The following is a 25,614-nucleotide window of genomic DNA, read 5'->3' as shown; positions in this document are numbered from 1 at the left end:
TGTAAATCACATGAGAATTAATAGTATTCTACCAATTTGCAACAAATATTTTTAACTTTAATGAATGAATGAATTTTCAGTTACATAGCAGGAAACTTCTACCCTCTCCCATAAAACTGAAAGAGAAACTTTTTAAAAGTAAAAACTGATGAAAGAATTCTGCAATACATGTTAATGTTAAGTAGCCCAGCAGAGTTTATTTAGAAATACAAACACACACACAGAAAATAAATACATTAAAATCTTACTGAATAGGTCAGTAATAGTTCAGGATCCAATATGTGTGCAAAAGATTCTGGATTTCCCAGTCACTTTGTATAGGAAATGATGTGCTTTGCTATGTAGCATGTAAGTTTAGATTCCTGAACACCTCCACTTTGCTTCTTACCCTGAATCCCAGCAAATACAGGAACACAGCTGTTGAGTCATTCATTTTCTGGATTTGGGAATATCAAAGAATTAATGAGTATAGAAAGTTGTACAGCAAAGACCAAGAATATCCAAGGGAGGTCAGGAAAATCAATTGAACAAGTCAAAATACTATGAATGTATACTGAATGCTCTGTTTTTAATATGTCTTACTTACCTAAAAAGACATGAGGGCTATTGCTCTCTCTCTCTTAATACAACTAAGGAGAAGATATCACCAATGCTCAAGAAAAATGAATACACAGCAGAGCTAATACAAAATCCCCAAATTCCAAAATAGAAAAACTGGATATGCACTCCTTACACACACCCTGAAGTGGCAATGAAGTAGAACAAATCTAAAATTAGAAAAAAATATTTTTTAAAAGATTTATTTATTTATTTGAAAGTCAGAGTTGCACAGAGAGAGGCAGAGAAGAGAGAGGGGTCTTCCATCCACTGGTTCTCTCCCCAGTTGGCTGCAATGGCCAGAGTTGTGCCAATCCAAAGCCAGGAGCAAGGAGCTTCTTCCAGGTCTCCCACATGGGTGCAGGGGCCCAGGACTTGGGCCATCTTCTACTGCTTTCCCAGGCTATAGCAGAGATCTGGATCCATATGAGCTGCCAGCACTGCAAGTGGTGGCTCTACCCACTATGCCACACCGCTGGCCCCGAAAATTCTTGTCAAATTAAGAACATTTAACCTTTGTTTTAGAGTGCATTATTAAAATATCTAAACTGGGGGAATACATAATTTCTTTCTTTAGAAATCAGAAGAGAAAAAGAACACTTCAAGCCTACTGTGACACCACACAGAAGGAATGGAGAATCATGATCTCAATTAGCCTAGGGACAGAATAAAAGGGAGGGAAATAGGAACAACAGAATTAAGATGAATAAGCTTTGACAGCTGAGGGAATCTGAATGTAAAGAAAAGGCATGCAGTTAACTGAAACAATAGAGATAATTCTGAGAGGAAAAAACATTGTTAAGTCATATTAATGGGGCCAGAGCTGTGACTTAGTAAAGTAAAAAAAAAAAATCTAAAATTTGTTTTTAAATTATATAATTAAAAAAGATAAAAAAAGATGTTCAATCTTAAGTCTCTACAGCATAAGATATACATCAATTTTCCCAGGTTCTATTTGCATTTATTAACAAAGTTTCATGGGTGTAATCACTAAAGTGGCTCCAATAAGTCTTTTTATAAAAATTATTTTTTATTTTGACAGGCAGAGTGGACAGTGAGAGAGACAGAGAGAAAGGTCTTCCTTTTTCTGTTGGTTTACCCCCTAGTGACCGCTGCGGCCAGTGTGCTGCGGCTGGCACATGGCGCTGATCCAAAGCCAGGAGCCAAGTGCTTCCTCCTGGTCTCCCATGCAGGTACGGGGCCCAAGCACTTTGGCCATCCTCCATTGCACTCCTGGGCCATAGCAGAGAGCTGGACTGGAAGTGGAGCAACTGGGACAGAATCTGGCTCTCCCAGCAGGACTAGAACTTGGTGTGCCTGCACCGCAGGTGGAGGATTAGCTTATTGAGCCATGGAGCCTGCCTCCAATAAGTCTTAACCTGGGATGCAACTAAATTTAACAAGGATACTCAATAGGAATTTTAGAAGAATTCCAAAATATGTATCAGAATAAAAATAAATACTTTACTTGGTACATCTCATTTTAACTATACTATTGTCTAAATTTCCAAATGTCAGATGTACTAAAAAAATCCCCAAAGCAGCAGAGTTGGTCCGACATGATGAGGAATAAAATAAAGAAAATGAGAATTCGCAGATCCCAGATTAAAATAACCAAGAAGGCCCAATAAAAGAAAACTCAATGTCTTCATACACTAACATTTATTACCTCAGATTTATTTAACAAAAAGGTGATTATTCCAGCTACATCCCATTAGGTAGCCCAATTTTACCTGCTAAATCCATTTAAAAAAAGCACCTCATGATATATTACTAAAATCATATTGCTATATGCCATCCACCATGTCCACTGTACCTTATACCTAATGTTAACAGATCTGATGAAAATCAGTAGATAAATGATGTGTCTTAACCACGTGTGGGAAATGTCTTTTGTTCAACGTTTTTCCAAAAACCCCTCAGTCTCAGTTTGCCTTCACATTGAAAAGACACTTCTGAGGTTTACTAATCAGTCCAGCTTCTTCGGGCCTCCCTCCAATGAAAGGGGCTAAAATCCATCAAAATAAACTCTAGGCACTGTCCTTGTGCTCCCAGTGACTTTTTCACTCTAGGGGCTCACAAACCTTCTAAATTCTTTAGATCACCTGTGCTGTCCATTAGTTCTCAAAGACTATGATGCAAGTAATTTCCCCTCTTGGAACCTTGTTATTAACTGTGCTGTATGAGAAATGAAGTCTCCTACACACCTTGTGCTTACGATTCTCCAAACCATGTTGCCTGCTAGGACTTTGGCCATGAATATAGGACAGCAATACCTGAACATGATTACTGAGATCTCCTTAATAAAGGATAGACTGGGGCCAGCACTGTGGTGCAGTGGTGTAATCCTTTACCTGCAGTGCTGGCACCCCATATGAGCACCAGTTCTAGTCCCCATTTCTCCTTTTCCCATCCAGCTCTCTGCAATAGCCTGGGAAAGCAGTAGAAGCTGTTCCAAGTGCTTTGGTCCCTGCCAAAATGTGGGAGACCTGGAAGCTCCTAGCTCAGATTGGCCCAGCTGCAGACATTGCAGTCATTAGGGGAGTAAATGAGCATATGGAAGACCTTTCTCTCTGTCTCTTCCTCTCACTGTCTGTAAGTACACCTGTCAAATACGTAAATAAATTCTATATATATATATATTTACATTTATTTATATATATTTATGTATATAAATATATTCATATATAAAATATATTATGCTTTATCATATATTATATAATATATAATAATTATAAACAGATAATATTATATAATTTATTATAACTATTATATATATCATATATATATATTATTGAGATGACTTCAATAGCCAGAGTGTGGCCAGGTTGAAGCCAGGAGCTCCTCCTCCAATGTGTGTGGCAGCAACCCAGGCACTTGGACCATCTTTCACTGGTTTTTCAATCCATTGGTATGGAGCTGGATCAGAAATAATTATATATTTATATATAAATAAATTCATATATAATATTTATATATAATTATATATTATATATTTATGATAATTATATGTAATTCTATATTATGTATAGAAATATATAATATATATTATAATATATAAATATATATATGATGGATCAAAATGCGGCATTCTCCATTTGGCAGAAGAGACAGGCTCCAATATCTACTGTCTATGTCAGTATGTCAGTATAATGCAGGAGGTAACCCCTCTACCAAATAAGAAAAGCTATTTCAGTTCAGCTGGACATCATTCTGCTGACTGTTGACCTTATTACTGTTAGTCTGGATGCTTTCATTGGTTGCAATCCAGAGACCCAATTTTCCCATAGATATAAACATCAGCAAACATGAAAATTTGGTAAGAAAAGCTTAAACTGAGAGTTATGATTAATAACTATTTTAACAAAATTTCTCAGAACCCATCTAATCCAAACCTTGGACAATTGGGAGCTGTTGTACTTGGCCCACCCATAATTGAAATGGATTCTAAATCCTTCAACTGCAAGGAGAGTATCATAGACATTAATGCTCCAAACGGATCCAGTTCCCTGCTAATGTGTCTGGAAAAGCAGCACAGGGTGACTCAAATATTGGGGCTCCTGCACCCATGTGAGAGACCTGGAAGAAGCCCCTGGCTCCTGATATCAGTCTGGCCTAGCCACAGTCACTGCAGCCATTTGAGGAGCGAACAAACCAGGAGGAAGATCCATCTCTCCCACTCTCTCTTTCTAGTGCTGCCTTTCAAATTCATAAATAGACCTTTAAGAAAGTCGATCACTTCAATAAATTTGTCATTGCTCAGTCATGATTACTTTTACTACCTTAAATTCTTTTTCAAAAGATTTATTTATTGGAAAGGCAGAAAGAGGAGCTGGTGGTTGTGGTGCAGTGGACAAAGTTGCTATCTGTTACATTGGCATCCTCTACGTGCACCAGTTCAAGTACCAGCTATTCCATTTCTGATCCAGCTCCTTACCAATGGACTGAAAAAGCAGGGAAAGTTGGCCCAAGTGGCTGGGATGCTGCCACACACATCGGAGGAAAAGCTCCTGGCTTCAACCTGGCCACACTCTGGCTATTAAAGTCATCTCAAAAATGAATTAGGTGGTGGAAGATTTCTGTCTCTCCCTCTCTCTGTAACTCTTTCAAATAAGTAATTAAATATTTTAATATGATAAAAAATGGCAGAGAGACACAGAGACAAAGAGAGAAGGAAAGAGAAGCAGAGAGATCTCCCATCTGCTGGTTCACTTTCTATATGGCTACCACTGTGCAAGACCAGGTTTCAAGTCCCCATTGAGGTTACAGTTCTCCAAATTAGATGACAAGAAGGAAAGAATTTGAGCTATTATCCATTGCTTCCCAGGGATATTAACATGAAACTGATTTGGAAGTGGAGTACCCAAAACTCAGATTAGCACTGCAATATATGATGCGGGCATCTGTTGTGATGGTTAACAAATTGGAAAACCTAGAGGAAAAATCAACAGATTCCTGGACATACACAATATACCAAAATTGAGTCATGAAGACACATAGAAAAGCTAAACAAATCAAAAACCAAGACAGAGATTGGATGAGTAATAAAGACCCTCCCAACAAGGAAAAGTCCAGGATCAGACAGCCTCACTATTGAATTCTACAAGTCTTTTAAAGAACTAATGATTCTCAAACTATTCAACACAATTGAAAGAGAGACAATCCTCTCAAACTCCTTCTATTAATCTGACAATGACTCATTCTATCATTTATTTATACATAATGTTGAGAAAATCAGAAGTATTTGTTAGGACTTCTGCTAAAATGCACTAGATTTATAATTTTTAAATACATCTTTCCTAGATGTAATGCAGTCCTTTGCTACTTTAGAGTATCAGAAATTTAAAATGTTGGACTGGTGCTGTGGTGGAGCAGGTTAACACCCTCGCCTGAAGCTCCAGCATCCCATATGGGGGCCGGTTCAATACTCAGCTGCTCCACTTCTGATCCTGCTCTCTGCTATGGCCTGGCAAAGTAGTAGAAGATGGCCCAAGTCCTTGGGCCCCTGTACCGATCTGGGAGACCTGGAACTAGCTCCTGGCTCCTGGCATCGGATCAGCACAGCTATGGCAGTTGCAATCAATTAGGGAGTGAACATCAGACGGAAGACCTCCCTCTTTCTCTCTGGTTCTCCTCTCTGTCTGTAACTCGACTTGTAAATAAATAAATAAATAAATCTTTAAAACAATTAAGAAATTTAAAAAGGGAAAAGTTTTTAAAAAATGTATTTCTTTATTGTGAGGCAGAGTGACAGATATAGAGAGGAAGAGAAAGAGAGGTCTGCTATCCACTGGTTCCCCCCTAAATGGCCAGAATGGCTGGAGCTGGGCCGATCTGAAGCCAGGTGCCAGAAGCCAGGAGCCAGCAGCTTCCTCCAGGTCTCTCACATGGGTGCAGGGGCCCAAGCACTCAGGGCATATTCCACTGCATTCCTAGGCCATTAGCAAAGAGCTGGATTGGAAGTGCAGGAGCAGGGACTCAAACTGGTGCCCATGTGGGATGTTGGTGCTGCAGGTGGATGCTTAATCTACTATGCCACAGAATGGGCCCAGGGAAAGGTTTTAGGAAGACATCTTTCATGTAGACTAGGCTGCAATATTGCAAGGTAAGGTTTAGCTTTTATTTCCACACATCAGTATTCATCTTTTAGCAACTATAAATACTGAATATCATACATATAGACATAAATATAGGTAACTGCAGATTTTGTTGTCATTCTTTCTAATTCTCTTTTAATGTCTGCTAATAGGCCATCTTATGGATTATTATATTGATGTTATCTGTACACAACCATCAGGCATTTCCACTGTTGAATGTGTTTATGTGTACAGGTAGTTTTGTTTGTGTGTACATGAATGCACATTTGATGGAGATAGCACTGACAGTAATAATGTGAGAAATCCTAATGCTGATTTCAAACTTTCTATCCTCCGCAGAGATGGCTGTCATTGAAGTAGACCACAGGACCCCTTTGCTGTTGTGGACTGAAATGTGCCTCCCTAAAACTCAAACACTGAAGTGCTAACCACCAACATAACTCTACCTGAAGAAAGTGCTTTTAAGCAGATCAAATGATAGATGTGTCTGTCACATCAGAGAAGGGCTTCTGGAAAAATCGAGCCTATTAGCACCTTGATCTGATATTTTCAAGCTCTACAACTCTGAGAAGTAAAATTCCATGATTTAAATCATATTCTCTGTGGTATTTTCTTAGCAAATTAATATATCCTCATTTCTGCTAGCATTTTCTGCTGTCATCTAGAAGGTCCTCGTGATTAGCAGAGAAATATAGAAAGTAAAAACTATGATTTTAGATTACCAAGTACCTACTAACATAAAAAAAAAAAGATATCCCAGAAGCAACCTACTACCATCCTCCAGGACCCAGAAAAAAAAAAAAAAAAACAGGAATGAGTCAAGTTGTGGGGCAGTAGAAAAGTGAATAATGAAAGATCACAGCAGAAGTAAATAAGGAAGGGTTTGATGCTGTGGTGTAGTAGGTTAATGCCTTGTCCTGCTGTGCATGTATCCCATATGTTGTTGCTCGAAGACCAGGTTCTCCACTTCCAATCCAGCTCCCTACTAATGCACCTGGGAAATTGGTGGAAGATGGACCATGTTCTTGGGTGCTGGCACCCACATGAGAGACTTGGAAGAAGCATCTGGCCTTTCAAATAAAGAAATCTTAAAAAAAATAGAAGCAGTGTTAGCACTGTTGGAAAAACAGACACATAGTTCAATGGAAAAAATAGGCAGCTGAAATAAACTGACTTTTCTACAGCCAACCCCTATTTAATAAAGGAAAGAAAACAAACAGGAGAAAGAAGAATCCCCTTAGCAAATGGTTTAAAGGAAAGTGATTATCCATATGTAGAAGCCTGAAAAGATACCCCAACACCTCATACACTATGTAAAAGCAAGTCAAGGTTAATTAAAAGTCTAAATATAAAACCAAAACCTTGAGAGCTTGTTTTGAGGTTCTAGCAGGGGAGCGCAGCTACTCGTATACCCTTGACCGAAGACAGGTCCTCCTCTAGCGGGGAAGGTCGTCCTCTTCGACCCAGCATGCAGCTTCAGGAGGGACGCACATGGAGTGGTGAGGGAGGAAGGGGACACCCGCCTAGCCAGCCAGATCAGCCGAATCAACCCTGGCGATCAATGGGGTGACAGATGTCGCAGCCAGATCGCCCTCACATCCTGAGTTCATGCCGGAGCTGAGGGAAGGAAGCAATGCCGTCGGATCTGGCCGCTCTGCGGGAGTCTGAGGAACAACTCACACCAGGTGGCCGCCGTTCCGTCGTCATGGGTAAAGGAGACCCCAACAAGCCAAGGGGCAAAATGTCCTCCTATGCCTTCTTCGTGCAGACGTGCCGGGAAGAGCACAAGAAGAAACACCCTGACTCTTCGGTCAATTTCGCAGAATTCTCTAAGAAATGCTCGGAGAGATGGAAGACCATGTCTGCAAAGGAAAAGTCCAAGTTTGAAGATATGGCAAAAAGTGAAAAAGCTCGTTATGACAGGGAGATGAAAAATTACGTTCCTCCCAAGGGTGATAAGAAGGGAAAGAAAAAGGATCCCAATGCTCCTAAAAGACCACCATCTGCCTTCTTTCTCTTTTGCTCTGAACATCGCCCAAAGATCAAAAGTGAACACCCTGGCCTGTCCATTGGGGACACTGCAAAAAAATTGGGTGAGATGCGGTCTGAACACTCAGCCAAAGATAAACAACCATATGAACAGAAAGCAGCTAAGCTAAAGGAGAAATATGAAAAGGATATTGCTGCATACCGTGCCAAGGGCAAAAGTGAAGCGGGAAAGAAGGGCCCTGGTAGGCCCACAGGCTCAAACAAGAAGAATGAACCTGAAGATGTGGAGGAAGAAGAGGAAGAAGAAGAAGATGAAGATGATGAGGAAGAGGATGAAGATGAAGAATAAATGGCTATCCTGTAATGATGAGTGTGGAGTGTGCGTGTGTGCTCAGGCAGTTGTTTTGCTAAGAATGTGAATTCAAGTGCAGCTCAATATTAGCTTCAGTATAAAAAAACTGTACAGATTTTTGTATAGCTGATAAGATTCTTTGTAGAGAAAATACTTTTTTTAAAAAATGCAGGTTGTAGCTTTTTGAGGGGCTACTACATACAGTTAGATTTTAAAGCTTCTGATGTTGAATGTTCCTAAATATTTAATGGTTTCTTTAATTTCTTGACTTGTGTATGGTAGCGCAGCAAAGTTGTAGGAATTAGTATCATTTGTAAATTTGGATTTTTTGTTAGGATGTTGCATTCTGTGTTGTTTTTTTAAAAAAAAATTTGTAATAAAATTATGTATGTTAAAAAAAAAACCCAAAACCTAAGTAAACATATGAGAAACTGTAAAACATTAGCAGAGACAACAGTTTGCATAAGATTCCAAAAGCACAAGTAACAAAAATAAAATATACAAATTTGAGCATATCAAATTAAGATACATCTTCACAACAAAGTAATCAACAGAGTGAAGATACAATGGACGGAATGGCAGGAAACATTGAAAACTCTGACTATGACAAAAGATTGATAGCCAGAACATACATATATAGAACTGGAAAAACTCCAAACAAGAAGCAAAATGTACACGTAAGAAATGGGCAATGATCAGAATAGATGTTTCTCAGAAGAAGAAATCTCAATTGTCAAGACATAGATGAACATGCCCAATATCACTAGCCATTAAGGAAATGTAAATCAAAACCAATAGCAGACTCCATCTGTGGGAGAAGACAATGCTTGGGTTTTCATTTGTGCAACAAGTGGGTTTAGAGGACCCTGTTCACCATTAGAGGGCAGAGTCTACATGGAAGTAAAGAATCCTTAATACTTTCCTAATGGGAGAAGAGGAAGCCTGAGACCTCGCAAGCGGGAAGTGGTCCAGAAACTGCTCAGGTGTGGGTGTAGGTGGCTGAGCAACAGGCAGTCCTGCCTTGATTCCCCACAAAGATACAGGGGAAACCCTTCTGGATGGAGCAGGCGTGAATCGGAGGACCTACTGGGAGAACAAGGTCGCCCACCGCGCGGAAGCCAAGTCGCGGGACCCAGACGCAGAAGCCCCAGGGTCTGCGCGACAGTGCTCCAAGGGGAGTGCATGCCACACAGACAACAGCGGGGAGACTTGGGACGCTCAGGGCTCCGAGTCCACACATCGGCGCTGGAAGGGGAGGTGAGCTCAATAACCCGAGACATTGGTGGGGAAACGGGGGTCAGAATCTAGAGGGGGGCCGGAAAGTGCAGCAAACTCACTACCGGAAAGAAGGAAAAAAAAAAAAGCTTTGGGGTTTCTCTTCCCCCTAACCTTGCAAAGGTTACAAGGCTGCAAGGCTTGAAGAATTCCCAAGAGACAAAGAGCAGGCCTCCTCTTTGGATTTACATATCAATGGGGGAGAGTTAAGGAACTGAGTCACTACAATTCAGTAGCCTAGCCAACCCAGTGGGAGTCCAGAGGAGCCAAAGACTGGAAGCTAAATACCATCAATTCTGCACAGCCCTGCCCTGCGGTGTTACTTACCCCCTGAATGAATAAAATAAATAAATAAATAAAAAGAGAGAGATTTACCACGCATAACCTGAGGGTGTCACCTTTGCACACCCTTAACCAGGAAGAACCAGGCAGAGCTCTCAGGCCGCACCCATCTCAAGCCTCCAAGGCTCCTCCAACAGCAGGCAGTCCACTTAACACAGACACAGTATAAAAAAAAAAAAAAAAGAAAAAAAACGCACAGTGACGCAAGAAGAATTAACTATGCCGAGCAACAAACACAGAAATAGAGGGAGCAAGATCAACGATGACACTATGATGCCTCCAAATAAGCAAAACACCCCAAGCCAAGAGTATGAAGATGATGAGATAGAAGAAATGCAAGATACGGATTTCAAAAAATTTATGATAAGAACATTTAGAAGTTTTCAAAAGCAAATCCTTGAACTACAGAAATCCTTAATGGACAAGATTGAAAATCTCTCTCGTGAAAATGAAATTTTAAGGAAGAGTCAAAATGAAACTCAGAAACTAGTAGAACAGGAAAGTGTAATAGTCAAGAGAAATCAAAATGAAATGAAGAGCTCAATAGATCAAATGACAAACACATTAGAAAGCCTTAAAAACAGAATGGGTGAAGCAGAAAAGAGAATATCGGACTTAGAAGATAGAGCACAGGAAAACATACAGTCAAACCAAAGAAAAGAAGAGGAAATTAGAAACCTAAAAAATATTGTTGGGAATCTACAGGATACTATTAAAAAAACCAACATTCGAGTTCTAGGAGTTCCTGAAGGCATGGAGAGAGAGAAAGGATTGGAAGGCCTTTTTAGTGAGATACTAGCAGAGAACTTTCCAGGTTTGGAGAAGGACAGAGATATCCTAGTACAGGAAGCTCATAGAACCCCCAATAAACATGACCAAAAGAGATCCTCACCACGACACGTGGTAATTAAACTTACCACAGTGAAACATAAAGAAAAGATCCTAAAATGTGCAAGAGAGAAACGTCAGATTACTCTCAGAGGATCTCCAATCAGACTCACAGCTGACTTCTCATCAGAAACCCTACAAGCTAGGAGGGAATGGCGAGACATAGCACAGGTGCTAAGAGAGAAAAATTGCCAGCCCAGAATATTATATCCTGCCAAGCTCTCATTTGTGAATGAAGGTGAAATAAAAACCTTTCATAGCAAACAGAAATTGAAAGACTTTGTGGCCACTCGTCCGGCCCTGCAAAAGATACTTAAAGATGTGCTACACTCAGAAACACAGAAACACGGCCATCAATATGAAAGAAGGGAAAGGAAGAACACCTACCAGTAAAAGAGCATGGGAAGCTCAAAGCATATACTAGAAAATATTTCCGGGAAAATGGCAGGGCAAAGTCACTACGTATCAATTGTCACATTGAACATTAACGGTCTGAATTCTTCAGTTAAAAGACACCGTTTGGCTGACTGGCTCACAGAACACAACCCAACTATTTGTTGCCTACAAGAAACACATCTCTCTAACAAAGAGGCATGCAGACTGAAAGTGAAAGGTTGGAAAAAGATATTCCATGCCAACAGAAACCAAAAAAAAAGCAGGTGTAGCCATATTAATATCAGACAAAATAAACTTTAATACAAAAACTGTTAAGAGAGACAAAGAGGGACACTATATAATGATTAAGGGTTCAATTCAACAGGAAGATGTAACTATTATAAATGTATATGCACCTAATTACAGGGCACCGGTCTATTTAAAAGATATGTTAAGGGACTTAAAGGGAGATTTAGATTCCAATACAATAGTACTGGGGGACTTCAATACTCCACTCTCAGAAATAGACAGATCATCTGGACAGAAGATCAACAAGGAAACAGCAGATTTAATTGACACTATTGTCCAAATGGATCTAACAGATATCTACAGAACTTTCAACCCTACATCTACAGACTTCACATTCTTCTCAGCAGCGCATGGAACCTTCTCTAAGATTGATCACATACTAGGCCATAAAGCAAGTCTCAGCAAATTTAAAAGAATTAGAATCATACCATGCAGCTTCTCAGACCACAGTGGGATGAAGCTGGAAATTAGCAACTCAGGAAACCCCAGAAAGTATGCAAACACATGGAGACTGAACAACATGCTCCTGAATGAACACTGGGTCATTCAAGAAATCAAAAGAGAAATCAAAAACTTTCTGGAAGTAAATGAAGACAACAACACAACATATCAAAACTTATGGGATACAGCAAAAGCAGTATTGAGAGGCAAATTTATAGCAATAGGTGCCTACATCAAGAAATTGGAAAGGTACCAAATAAATGAGCTTTCAGCGCACCTCAAGGACCTAGAAAAACTGCAGCAAACCAAACCCAAATCTAGAAGGAGAAGAGAAATAATTAAAACCAGAGAAGAAATTAACAGGATTGAATCCAAAAAAACATTACAAAAAATCAGCCAAGCGAGAAGCTGGTTTTTTGAAAAAATAAACAAAATTGACACCCCATTGGCCCAACTAACTAAAAAAAAGAAGAGAAAAGACCCAAATCAATAAAATCAGAGATGAAAAAGGAAACGTAACAACAGACACCACAGAAATAAAAAAGAATCATCAGAAATTACTACAAGGACCTGTATGCCAGCAAACAGGAAAACCTATCAGAAATGGATAGATTCCTGGACACATGCAATCTACCAAAATTGAACCATGAAGACATCGAAAACCTAAATAGACCCATAACTGAAACAGAAATTGAAACAGTAATAAAGGCCCTCCCAACAAAGAAAAGCCCAGGACCAGATGGATTCACTGCTGAATTCTACCAGACATTTAAAGAAGAACTAATCCCATTTCTTCTCAAACTATTCAGAACAATCGAAGAAGAGGGAATCCTCCCAAATTCTTTCTATGAAGCCAGCATCACCTTAATCCCTAAGCCAGAGAAAGATGCAGCACTGAAAGAGAATTACAGACCAATATCCCTGATGAACATAGATGCAAAAATCCTCAATAAAATTCTGGCCAATAGAATACAACAACACATCAGGAAAATCATCCACCCAGACCAAGTGGGATTCATCCCTGGTATGCAGGGATGGTTCAACATTCGCAAATCAATCAATGTGATTCACCACATTAACAGACTGCAGAAGAAAAACCATATGGTTATCTCAATTGATGCAGAGAAAGCATTTGATAAAATTCAACACCCTTTCATGATGAAAACTCTAAGCAAATTGGGTATAGAAGGAACATTCCTCAATATAATCAAAGCAATTTATAAAAAACCCACAGCCAGCATCCTATTGAATGGGGAAAAGTTGGAAGCATTTCCACTGAAATCTGGCACCAGGCAGGGATGCCCACTCTCACCACTGCTATTTAACATAGTTCTGGAAGTTTTAGCCAGAGCCATCAGACAAGAAAAAGAAATCAAAGGAATACAAATCAAGAAGGAAGAAGTCAAACTATCCCTCTTTGCAGACGACATGATTCTGTACTTAAAGGATCCAAAGAACTCTACTAAGAGACTATTGGAACTCATAGAGGAGTTTGGCAAAGTGGCAGGATATAAAATCAATGCACAAAAATCAACAGCCTTTGTATACACAAGTAATGCCATGACTGAGAAAGGACTGCTAAGATCAATCCCATTCACAATAGCTACAAAAACAATCAAATACCTTGGAATAAACTTAACCAAGGACGTTAAAGATCTCTACGATGAAAATTACAAAACCTTAAAGAAAGAAATAGAAGAGGATACCAAAAAATGGAAAAATCTTCCATGCTCATGGATTGGAAGAATCAACATCATCAAAATGTCCATTCTCCCAAAAGCAATTTATACATTCAATGCAATCCCAATCAAGATACCAAAGACATTCTTCGCAGATCTAGAAAAAATGATGCTGAAATTCATATGGAGGCACAAGAGACCTCGAATAGCTAAAGCAATCTTGTACAACAAAAACAAAGCCGGAGGCATCACAATACCAGACTTCAGGACATACTACAGGGCAGTTGTAATCAAAACAGCATGGTACTGGTACAGAAACAGATGGATAGACCAATGGAACAGAATTGAAACACCAGAAATCAATCCAAACACCTACAGCCAACTTATATTTGATCAAGGATCTAAAACTAATTCCTGGAGCAAGAACAGTCTATTCAATAAATGGTGCTGGGAAAACTGGATTTCCACGTGCAGAAGCATGAAGCAAGACCCCTACCTTACACCTTACACAAAAATCCACTCAACGTGGATTAAAGACCTAAATCTACGTCCTGACACCATTAAGTTATTAGAGAACATTGGAGAAACCCTTCAAGATATTGGCACAGGCAAAGAATTTCTGGAAAAGACCCGGGAGGCACAGACAGTCAAAGCCAAAATCAACTATTGGGATTGCATCAAATTGAGAAGTTTCTGTACTGCAAAAGAAACAGTCAGGAGAGTGAAGAGACAACCGACAGAATGGGAAAAAATATTTGCAAACTATGCAACAGATAAAGGGTTAATAACCAGAATCTACAAAGAGATCAAGAAACTCCACAAAAACAAAACCAACAACCCACTTAAGAGATGGGCCAAGAACCTCAATAGACATTTTTCAAAAGAGGAAATCCAAATGGCCAACAGGCACATGAAAAAATGTTCAAGGTCACTAGCAATCAGGGAAATGCAAATCAAAAGCACAATGAGGTTTCACCTCACCCCGGTTAGAATGGCTCACATACAGAAATCTACCAACAACAGATGCTGGCGAGGATGTGGGGAAAAAGGGACACTAACCCACTGTTGGTGGGAATGCAAACTGGTCAAGCCACTATGGAAATCAGTCTGGAGATTCCTCAGAAACCGTTCGACCCAGCCATCCCACTCCTTGGAATTTACCCAAAGGAGTTTAAATTGATAAACAAAAAAGCGGTCTGCACCCTAATGTTTATTGCAGCACAATTCACAATAGCCAAGACCTGGAACCAACCTAAATGCCCATCATTGGTAGACTGGATAAAGAAATTATGGGATATGTATTCTTTAGAATACTATACCGCAGTAAGAAACAACGAAATCCAGTCATTTGCAACAAAATGGAGGAATCTGGAACACATCATGCTGAGTGAAGTAAGCCAGTCCCAAAGGGACAAATACCATATGTTCTCCCTGATCAGTGACAACTGACTGAACACCAAAAAGGAAACCTCCTGAAGTGAAATGGACACTATGAGAAATGGTGACTTGATCAGCATAGCCCTGACTGCTAATGGACAACTTAATACATTATCCCTCATAGTATTTTTTTTTGTCTGTTCTACTTAATATGACTGGTTTAATTCTGTAATTATCACACAGTTATTCTTAAGTGTTGAAAATTAACTGAAATGTGATCCCTGTTAAACATAAAAGTGGGAATAAGAGAGGGAAGAGATGTATAATTTGGGGCATGCTCGGGCTGACTTGCCCCAATTGGTAGAGTTGGAAACATACCAGGGGATTCCAATTCAATCCCATCAAGGTGGCATGTGCCAATGCCATCTCACTATTCCAAGTGATCAATTTCAGTTCACAATTGATCATAATGAAAGGACTAAGAGTCAAAGGGAGCACATAAACAAGTCTAGTATCTGCTAACACTAACCGATAGAATAAATAAAGGGGAGAGTGATCTAACATGGGAAGTGAGATACTCAGCAGACTCATAGAATGGCGATGTCCTAAATAGCACTCTGGCCTCAGAATCAGCCCTAAAGGCACTCGCATCTGGCTGAAAAGCCCATGAGAGTATTTCAGGCATGGAAAGCCAAGACACTCTGGCAAAAAGATCTCTGTGAGTGAGATCCCAGTGGAAAGAACAGGTCTTCAAAGAGGGAGGTGCCTTTCTCTGAAGGGAGGAGAGAACCTCCACTTTGACTATGACCTTGTCTAAACAAGATAAGAGTCGGAGAACTCAAGGGGCTTCCATAACCTTGGAAACTCATGACTGGTGCAAAGGGAGATTACTGATGCCATAAACAGGAGTGTCAATTTGTAAAGTCAACAACAGGAGTCACTGTGCACTTACTCCTCATGTAGGATCTCTGTCCTTAATGTGCTGTACACTGAGGCTTAATGCTATAACGACTACTCAAACAGTATATTTCACTTTGTGTTTCTATGGGGGTGCAAACGATTGAAATCTTTACTTAATGTACACTAAACTGATCTTCTGTAAAAAAAAAAAAAAGAAATTATCAATTCCCAACTTGACTCTCACTGGGATTAAACATGACAATAGGTCTGATCTGATTTCATCATCATTTAAAAAAAAAATCATCTATTATTTTTCACTTTATGTTTCTGTGTGGGAACAAACTGTTGAAATCCTTACTTAAGGTATACTAAGCTGATCTTCTGTATATTAAGATAATCAAAAATGAATCTTGATGTGAATGGAAGGGGAGAGGGAGTGGGAAAGGGGAGGGTTGTGGGTGGGAGGGACGGTATGGGGGGGAAAGCCATTGTAACCCATGAGTCGTACTTTGGAAATTTATATTCATTAAATAAAAGATAAAAAAAGAAAATAAAAAAAATAAAAAAAATACTTTCCTAATGGGCTTGTTGAATTCTTGACTAGTGCCTATTACCTTTGCCACAACCTTTCCAGTCTCACTACTTTCCTTCTTCTTCCTCTTCTCTATAGCTTGCAAAAACAGTATATCTTCTATATACGGAGGATACTTTTGTTTTGTTTTATTCCTTCTGTCTCATGATGTTCCTCTAAGAAATCACAACCCTCCAAATATTCATTCATTTATGCAGTCTGCAGTTTTCATGGGCTACTACATGGCAAAGTACTAGGTTAAAGGAAAGGTATAGGTCAGGAACTGAGCAAAGTTCACAATGATGTAGTATTATCTGGGGAAATGAACCTGATGGAAGACATATCTCTATCTCTCTCTCTCTCTATCTCTCTCTCTCTCTGTCTCTCCTTCTCTCTCTGTGTAGCTCTGATTTTCAAATAAATAAATAAATCTTTAAAAACTAACTAAATAAATATACTAATAACCTGGTGGCAACACCTTTCTATAAGAACATGTGAAGCACTCAAACACAGTTTGTCCCAGAAAGTCAGCCATAGTTTTCAAGGGCACATCTTCTACTCCATTTGTGGACATCTCTGAGTGGAGTAAGGGGCACTTATTTCTTCCCCTCTTCTTTCTTACCACTCTCACAGTTATAACTTCTATTGATGCTTCCACAGAGCAGTCTTTATGAAATTGTAGAACTAATATCCTCCCATTTTAAAAATGTCATGGGTTTAACCACAGAACCCAAAATAAGACAATTAACTGACCTTCTTAATTACACAGTGTGGAATGTAAGATTCTCAGTGGATCACTGGGTAACTGTAAAGTACTGGGCAGAGAAAAAGATGTTACTTATCTGTATTTATGATGTTGTAATTCTCCACTTTATGCAAACTCAGATTAAAAGGGCTCCAGTTAGTGGGCAACACTGTTGCATAGTGGGTAAAGCTACTGCCTGCAGTGTCAGCATCCTATATGGGTGCCGGTTGGGATCCTGGCTGCTGCACTTCCCATCCAGCTCTCTGCTGTGGCCTGGGAAAACAGTAGAAGATGGCCCAAATCCCTCATCTCCTGCACCCACCTATGAGACCTGGACAAAGCTCCTGGCTTCTGGTTGTGGATCCAAACAGCTCCAACCATTGATTTCTGTTTCTACCACTCTGTAACTCTGCCTTTCAAATAAATAAATAATTATTTTAAAAAACAGCTTCATCCCAGAAGAAGCTCCTGGCTTCAGACTGGCACAGCTCCAGCTGTTGCTGCCAATTGGGGAGTGAACCATCGGACAGAAGACGTCTCTCTCTCTTTCTCTCTCTCTCCTCTCTCTGTGTAACTCTTTCAAATGAATAAATAAATCTTTAAAAAAGTAGCTCCAGTTATTGACAACACAGTAGACTTGCATTAATTTTAGTTCCCTTCTCACTTTGCAAAGGGATCAGCGTCAGGTCAAAACAGTTGACAGCCTTGCTAACAGGAGAAGAAATAGCTGAAGACAGAAAATGAAAAGCAGCCAAATAAATCATCAAAGAAAGAGAAGTGGACCACATCCAACACAAACCTTTAAAAGTGGATGCTCACAATTAACGAGTGAAACAGCTGCCCACTGAAATCTTATCTAGGGAGGGAAGATGTCCTAAGTTCTGCTTCTGTAAACTCCAGTCATAAATCTATCCTAATAAATCTGTCCCCGGCATCTCTTTTACAAACATACTGGACCCACTGACCATTGGAAATGTGGACCTAAGTCATGAAGGCTGCCATTTAAACCCACCAATGCTGTAACAGCTAAGAAACTTGAATTTGATGCACAATTCTCAGGAAATCATTCCAGCTGAGCCTAGGGCCATTAATAGAAACTCCTTGGATCCTCCACTGTCTCTGTGCCTGTTTGAAAGAAGGGAGTTTTCCCACCCCAGGTTTCTGGAACAGCTTCAAATTCCACATTGGAAAAGTCTGATAATTAATACTTGAGAGGGATCAATGCACACTTCACACTGCTCCCCACCAGGAAGATGAGGTGCAGGATGAGAGCAGTGGGGCAGAACCTAGTCAGATCCTCCTGCCCACCCCTCTGCTGCCCCAGGCTCCCTGCTGAAGGCCACCCAGACCCACCCTGCAGGAACCAGTCCAGTAAACATCAAGAGGCCTGGCCAGACTGCATTCTGAGACCACCCACAGTGGGAACCCAGCTTATTTAACTGTGGAGAGCTGGAGTCTTTCTGCCTTCCTTCCCTGCGTGTGCATGTTCCCAGAATGCTGCCCCCTCTCTCCTGTAACCACTAAATAAAGCGCATTAGGGACAGTTTGGGTGAGGTCCTGCAGGAGAGATTCCAGGCACTGGGAGCCTGGGAAGTGGAGGTGGGAGACAGAACAGCCCGGGTCCCAGTCCTGACCTCGGGGGAAGCTGCCATGATCTATGGCTCCCTGGCACCCACCCTTCTCCCACACATGTCCTGCCCCTTCCTGCATGCCAAACCTGCAGCAGAAAGTCCCTGGAGGAGGTACCCTTTCTTCTGGACACACGGGGAGCGATTCGGGGAGTGGCGGGAAGAGACTCCCTGGTAAGTGGGACCCACAGGTGAATGATGAAGAGGGAAGATGCAGCAGGAGGCAGGCTTGGGGTGAGCACTTGGAAACTCCCTGGGATCGCACGTGCAGAGCAGGAGATGCAGTAAATGCCAGAGAAGGAGAAGCACAGCCCCCAGGGCTGACCCTGATCAGGGAATGAACTCCCTCTGTTCCAACTCAGGCCCCAGGGAATGGCAGCAGCATGCACATGTGCACAGGCATTCAGAAGGCATAATACATCTGAGCTCCTGGGAACTCTGGGAAATGGAGTACAGGCCACATCATCCATAGAGACACCAGCTGGCCCTCCCAAAGGCTGTAGTCAGGGGTGGGTGCCCACAACCAGAGGGCCTTTGCTTTTATTCAGTCCCTCCTTCCTTTCCTTCCCCCCACCAAAATCTCAGGGATCAGTTGCTTTCTTCCTTTCCTGAATCAAATCTGAAAGAGTGACACTCACTGCTGCTAACTGACCCCAAATCCTGGCTCCCTCATAACCTCTGTCTCTTCCAGAAAAATCTTATTTACTACTTTGGCCCTAGAAATCATAAATGACTATGATAGAATGTAGCTTTTAACAGAGGTGTAGAAGGCATGGTTTAATATCCAGTTTTGAGAATACAATTTTCATTTGTGTTTTATTGATGTTTATAGTTCTTTTAAGATTTATTGATTTATTTGGAAGTCAGAGTTACAGAGAAGGAGAGGCAGAGACAGAGAGAGAGAGAGAGGTTTACCATCTGCTGGTTCACTCCCCAATTGGCAGCAGCAGCACAGCACCGACCCCTTATAGTTCTTTTCAAATCATTTTACACTGTCGTTTTATTCATCTAGTACAGAGACAGAAGAATGGACACAGAGCTAACATAGCTGCGTATTCAAAGAGACAGGTTAAGGGTTTAAATGCCTTATATCATAGCATTTATACCTTAGATTAATTCTGGGGACAGTATTATCTGGAGTTTACAAAATAGAAACTGAATGGAAAGAGCTTAGAAAAGCATGGTGTTTTTTAATATCATAAAAAAGTCTAAGTTAAAGGCCAATCAAGGGGCCAGCACTGTGGCATAGCATGTAAAGCATTGACATTCCATATGGGTGGAGGTTGAACCCGGCTACTCTGCTTTCGATCCAACTCTCTGCTATGGCCAGGGAAAGCGGTGGAAGATGGCCCAAGTCCTTGGGCAGCTGCATCTGTGTGGGAGACCCAGAAGAAGCTCCTGACTGCTGGCATTGGAGCTGTACAGCTCCAGCCATTGTGACCAATTGGTGAGTGAACCAAAAGATGGAAGATGCTTCTCTCTCTCTCTCTCTCTCCCCTTCCTCTCTGTGTAACTGTGACTTTCAAATAAATAAATAACTGTTTTTTAGAATGTCAATCAATATATAATACTAGCTTAAAGATATTTCTTTTGTCTTGTGTCTCAGTTTTTAAAATCTGATTTATCAAATGGAAAAATGTGAGAGAGATGAAGAGTACCTACAAAAATAATTTACTGTAATTATTTACTGTAATAATTTACTGTAATGATGTACTGTAATTTATGGTAATAATGTACTGTAAAGAACCACATAGGATTATAACTTGTCTAGAAAACAAAGGAGATTCAAAGTTGCTATTTTTCATGGTTATTTGTTCTTATTTTTAATATCAAGATAGTATATAAATATTATGCACTCCTAGGTATTTGTGTGTTGTTTGATATGTTTTATTTTTTAATCAGAAATTCAAAGAGATAACTGGGTAACATGGAGTTCTGTGTTTCTGATTACTTCTCTCAATTAGAGATCATGGGATTAGAGTTAGTGCTAGATTAAGAATGCTTCAATCTTTATCCACTGACTTCACCCCAGCATTTACTATGTTAAACAATATTCTTTGGGTAGATGGCTCTTTCTTGCCAGACTGTAAACTTCATGGGGTCTAGAAACATATTTGCTTTGACACTAAAACTCAGCATCTTGACAGTCAGTCTTTTAGTTGAATAAATACATGATATACAAAATAAATATTTCTGCCCCTCAAGAACTGCCTAAGAGAGAAGAAAATAGAAATCAATTTGATGACTCTCAGTATTAGGTGAATATATAATTTGTCGTTCTGACATAAGCCTTGTCATAAAAAGGGCATATGAATAAATCACACAGAGTTGAAGTGTATGAACACCTAGGGCCAAGTGGATTAAAAGTTCAGCCTAGCTATGTAAGGCATTCCATGTCAATAGGAGAGGAAGGAGGAAGAGGGGAGGGAGTGTAGGTGGGAAGGTGGTTATGGTGGGAAGAATCACCATGCTCATTACTTAGCAGCAAAGAGAGAATCTGTGATCATTTGTTGCTTAAGAAAGGGTGATAGGCATTATTTAATTATAATGCAGGCATCAGTGTTCTTCTGTCTCTGAAATAGGAAGTCTATAACTCAGAATTCCTTGCTGTTTCATCAAAAACAATTCAAAACAAAAACCTAATTAAGCATAAGTGGAAGTTACGCATTAGAAGTCTATTCCAATCTCTAGGAGGTTCAGGGGTTGGAAAATTCATCTAAAATCTTGCTGAAAAATGTCCCACACATTTTCCATGAACACTACCCTTAAGCATAAGCTTTTTTTAAAAAAAAAGATTTATTTATTTGAAAGTCAGAATTACAGAGAGAGGAGAGGCAGAGAGAGAGAGAGAGAGAGAGAATCGTCCATCTGCTGGTTTACTCCCCAATTGGATGCAATGGCCAGAGCAGAGCTGATCCAAAGCCAGGAGCTAGGAGCTTCTTCCAGGTCTCCCATGTGGGTTCAGGGGTCCAAGGACATGGGCCATTTTCTACTGCTTTCTCATGCCACAGCACACCTGGATTGGAAGTGGAGCAGGCTGGACTCCAACCGGTGACCATATGGGATGCTGGCACTGCAGGAGGCAGCCTCACCTGCTATACCACAGCACCAGCCCCCATAAGCCCTATCTTCTGCAGAACCAGCACCCCAGACACCAGCCACCACATGGCATCCCATGGCACATTCAACCCTGGCAATGTTCTGCAGCTCTTGCTCCTCTCCACTTTCACTGGAAGAATCTGCAACTCCTTGTTTTCATGCAAGTAATTCTGATTCAGATGATGCCCCTGACACAATTGGCTGGCAAGTGCCATGGCATGTGTCCACGGCCTAGCTAAATGCAAAGCTGGAACATTTCACTGCCATGGTGAGACACGGACTCCATCTAATGAAGTAGGGGATTTTTCAGGGAGTCTAGAGAATCAAATATGACAAAATGACAAATCTTAACCAAAGAGTGCCGTGGTACAGATGAAGAGAACCCAAAACGTATTTTTCTATCTTTTCTTTTCTGAGTTAAGTGCCTAAAAACAAAGCCAATGAGGGTTAAACAGACCCATTCTGAAAATTCCTTAACATCTTCATTTTCATCCAAATTAATATATTACTTGAAGGAAATAAATTTTACATAAATGAAAATGCAGCACCACAGACAATTGTACAGAACATAGCCCTTCAGTTAGCTTCAAACCATCTGGGTGCATTAATGTGTTCTTCCAGAACCCAAGCTGCAGTACAATAGAACCACAGCCTCTGACATTCCTCCTCCACCCTGATGGATCTTGGGTTTTCCTCCCACCTCCCCTCTCCTGTGAATACATCAGTAGCAGGACAAATGGAATCCAAAGATACGATGATGTTATTTAACATGGAATAAACATAGTGTTTTAGTCAGTACAATCCTCAATACTACAATAATAATTCCGAGTTCACTGATTATGAAAGTAAGTATATGAAATCTATTCCTAAGTAATCACACCATCGAGAGCTGAATGTAGACTTTCAGAGGGAAAGAAACAGAGAATTGTGTAGAGATGTGTATCTCTATAATACAGATCTACCGCTGTACTTTATAGACAGTACACCATGTTTGTATTTTCTTGTTTTTTGTGTTTTTTTTTTTTTGCAGTCTGGAATAGTTTATTACATCCAGCTTGTCACTTTGGAAATTTTATGATTAGACACTAATATACAACAAATTTTGAATCCTTACAGACAATATAGAGCACCCTAGGCCCTCCCAAGGGCAGAAAACAGACCAAGAGCTCATAGACTAGCTGCAACTGCAAGAAGCAGATGAAGATATCGTCAGAAAGATACATATTCCTGCAGTGTGGCTGCTGAGCAGTTCTGCCCTTATGGATCTCATCTCTGTTTCAGATCATTAAAGAAAGTTACATGCTTTCTGACATTTCTAAAGATTTCAATAATGAGAATCTAATATATGTTCACTATGCTAAGAGCTTCAGAACAGCCCAAAGATGTGGGCCATCTATTGCTTTCCCAGGCCATAGCAGAGAGCTGGATCAGAAGAGGAGCAGCTGGGACTAGAACCGGAGCCCATATGGGATGCTGGCACTTGAGACCAGTGCTTTAACCTGCTGTGCCACAGCACTGGCCACAACGTAGTATTTCTAATAGAAGAGATGGTTAAGTCATTAACTCCTCTAAAATACAAGTTAAGTATTAGTTTTGAAACTCTGATTCATTCATGAGAAAAACAAAAGGTTAATTTTCACTCTTTGCTTCTGGGTATGTAAATTTTCTTCTAAGAAATTAATCATGACTTTTACATTTCAGACCCTATTATGAGTAAGTAGAGAATATTGTGGGGTCATACGCTCATTCTATCAAAGGAACATTTCTCCAATTAAAGAAAACATTATGGGCATCCCATATGGGCACTGGTTTGAGTCCTTGCTGCTCCACTTCTGATCTAGCTCCTGGCTATGTCCTGAGAAAGCAGTAGAAAATGTCCCAAGTGCTTGGGCCCATGCACATGCATGGGAGAACTTGAAGCTTTTAGCTCCTGGCTTCAGATCAGCGCAGCTCCAGCCATTGCAACCAGCTGGGGAGTAAACCATCAGATGGAAGACCTCTCTCTCTCTCTCTCTCTCTCTCTCTCTGTGTGTGTGTGTGTGGGTGGGTGGGTGTTTGTAACTCTTTCAAATAAATAAACAAATCTTTAAAAAAAAAAGCCAGGGGTCAGGGAAATTTCATCGAGGTCTCTCGCTTGGGTGCAAGACTCAAGGATTTCTACCATATTCTACTGTTTTCCCAGTATGTTTTCAGAGACCTGCATCAGAAGTAGAACATGCAATGGTGCCCATAGAGGATGCTAGTGCTGCAGGTGTTGCTATAACCCATTTTGTCACAGTGCTGGCCCTGTAACAATTTTTAATTCCTAGGAATTAACAGGGAAGAAAGAAGTATGGCAGGATACCTTTTTTAAAAAAAAATATTTTATTCATTTGAAAAAGTTATATGGAGAGGTAGAGAGTGAGCTGATCAGAAGCCAGGAGCCAGGAGCTTTTTCTGGGTCTCCACATGAGCAAAAGGGCCCAAGGACTTGGGCCATCCTATAATGTTTTCCCAGGTGCATTAGCAGGAGGCTGGACTGGAAGTGGAGCAGCTGGGACTCTACCAGCACTCATATGGGATGCCTGTATTTCAGGCCAGGGCTTTAACCTGATGTGCCATAGTGCTAGCTCCAACAGGTGACCTTTTACGCTCAATAATCTCTTCTTGGTATTGGCAGCAGTTTGTAATTTTTTGTTTATTTGCCTTCTTCTTAATCTATATTTTTAAAAAAATTACAAAAAGTTCCAGCACCCTGAGAACCTCCATCACAAGGGCATACCATCAGATGTTTGTCCAGAAAAGGGTGGTGTAGATGCAACGTGGAAAATGCAAGGTGAGTTGATTCATCTTTCTCAGGCTGTGGTTTCCATGGGCAACTTTTACAACCAACTGCCTTATTTGTTCCTCTTCCACAGAGTGGAAAACACGTTAAGTCATCCTATTTAGCCAAAAGCCAGTGGCAGCACTTCAATATGTCATCAATCCAGGGCCAGCGTTGTGGCACAAAGGAGTAAGTTGCCAACTGCAACAGCAGCATTCCTTATGGCACTGCTTTGAGACTCACCTCCTTCACTTCTCGTCCAGCTCTTTGCTTGGGAAAGCAGCAAAGATTGCCCAAGTGTTTGGGTTCCTGCACCCCCATGGGGGACTGGAGCAGACTTCCAGGGTCCTGGCTTCGGCCTGGCTCAGCCCCAGCTTTTGTGGCCATCTGGAAGTGAGCCAGCAGATGAAAGATAGATCTCTCTCTCTCTCTCTCTCTCTCTCTTCCTTTTACCTAAACATACATTATATACATAAATGAAGATGCATCAATGTAGCAACTTTTTGAGGAAAAGTCTTCTGATTATTGCAGGTACTGTCTCAATGCATAAAAATATTCAGACACAAAAATTATAAACTGATTTATATTTATATTTCTCAACCACATACTTTTCAGAAAAAATTGTCTGCCACTCAGCATCAGGTATC

The 25,614-nt window shown here is 40.5% G+C and overlaps 1 pseudogene; it reads left to right on the top strand.

Moving 5' to 3' along the window:
* The first annotated feature begins 7,690 nt into the window (after window positions 1–7,690).
* On the top strand, window positions 7,691–8,813 carry LOC138848286 (high mobility group protein B2 pseudogene; annotated as a pseudogene).
* The last annotated feature ends 16,801 nt before the right edge of the window (window positions 8,814–25,614 follow it).

The sequence above is a fragment of the Oryctolagus cuniculus genome, unplaced genomic scaffold (genome assembly GCF_964237555.1).
Source record: "Oryctolagus cuniculus unplaced genomic scaffold, mOryCun1.1 SCAFFOLD_84, whole genome shotgun sequence".
NCBI classification, from domain to species: domain Eukaryota; kingdom Metazoa; phylum Chordata; class Mammalia; order Lagomorpha; family Leporidae; genus Oryctolagus; species Oryctolagus cuniculus.
The sequence above is the reverse complement of the archived record's forward strand: the minus strand, read 5'-3'. Positions and strand labels throughout refer to the sequence as shown.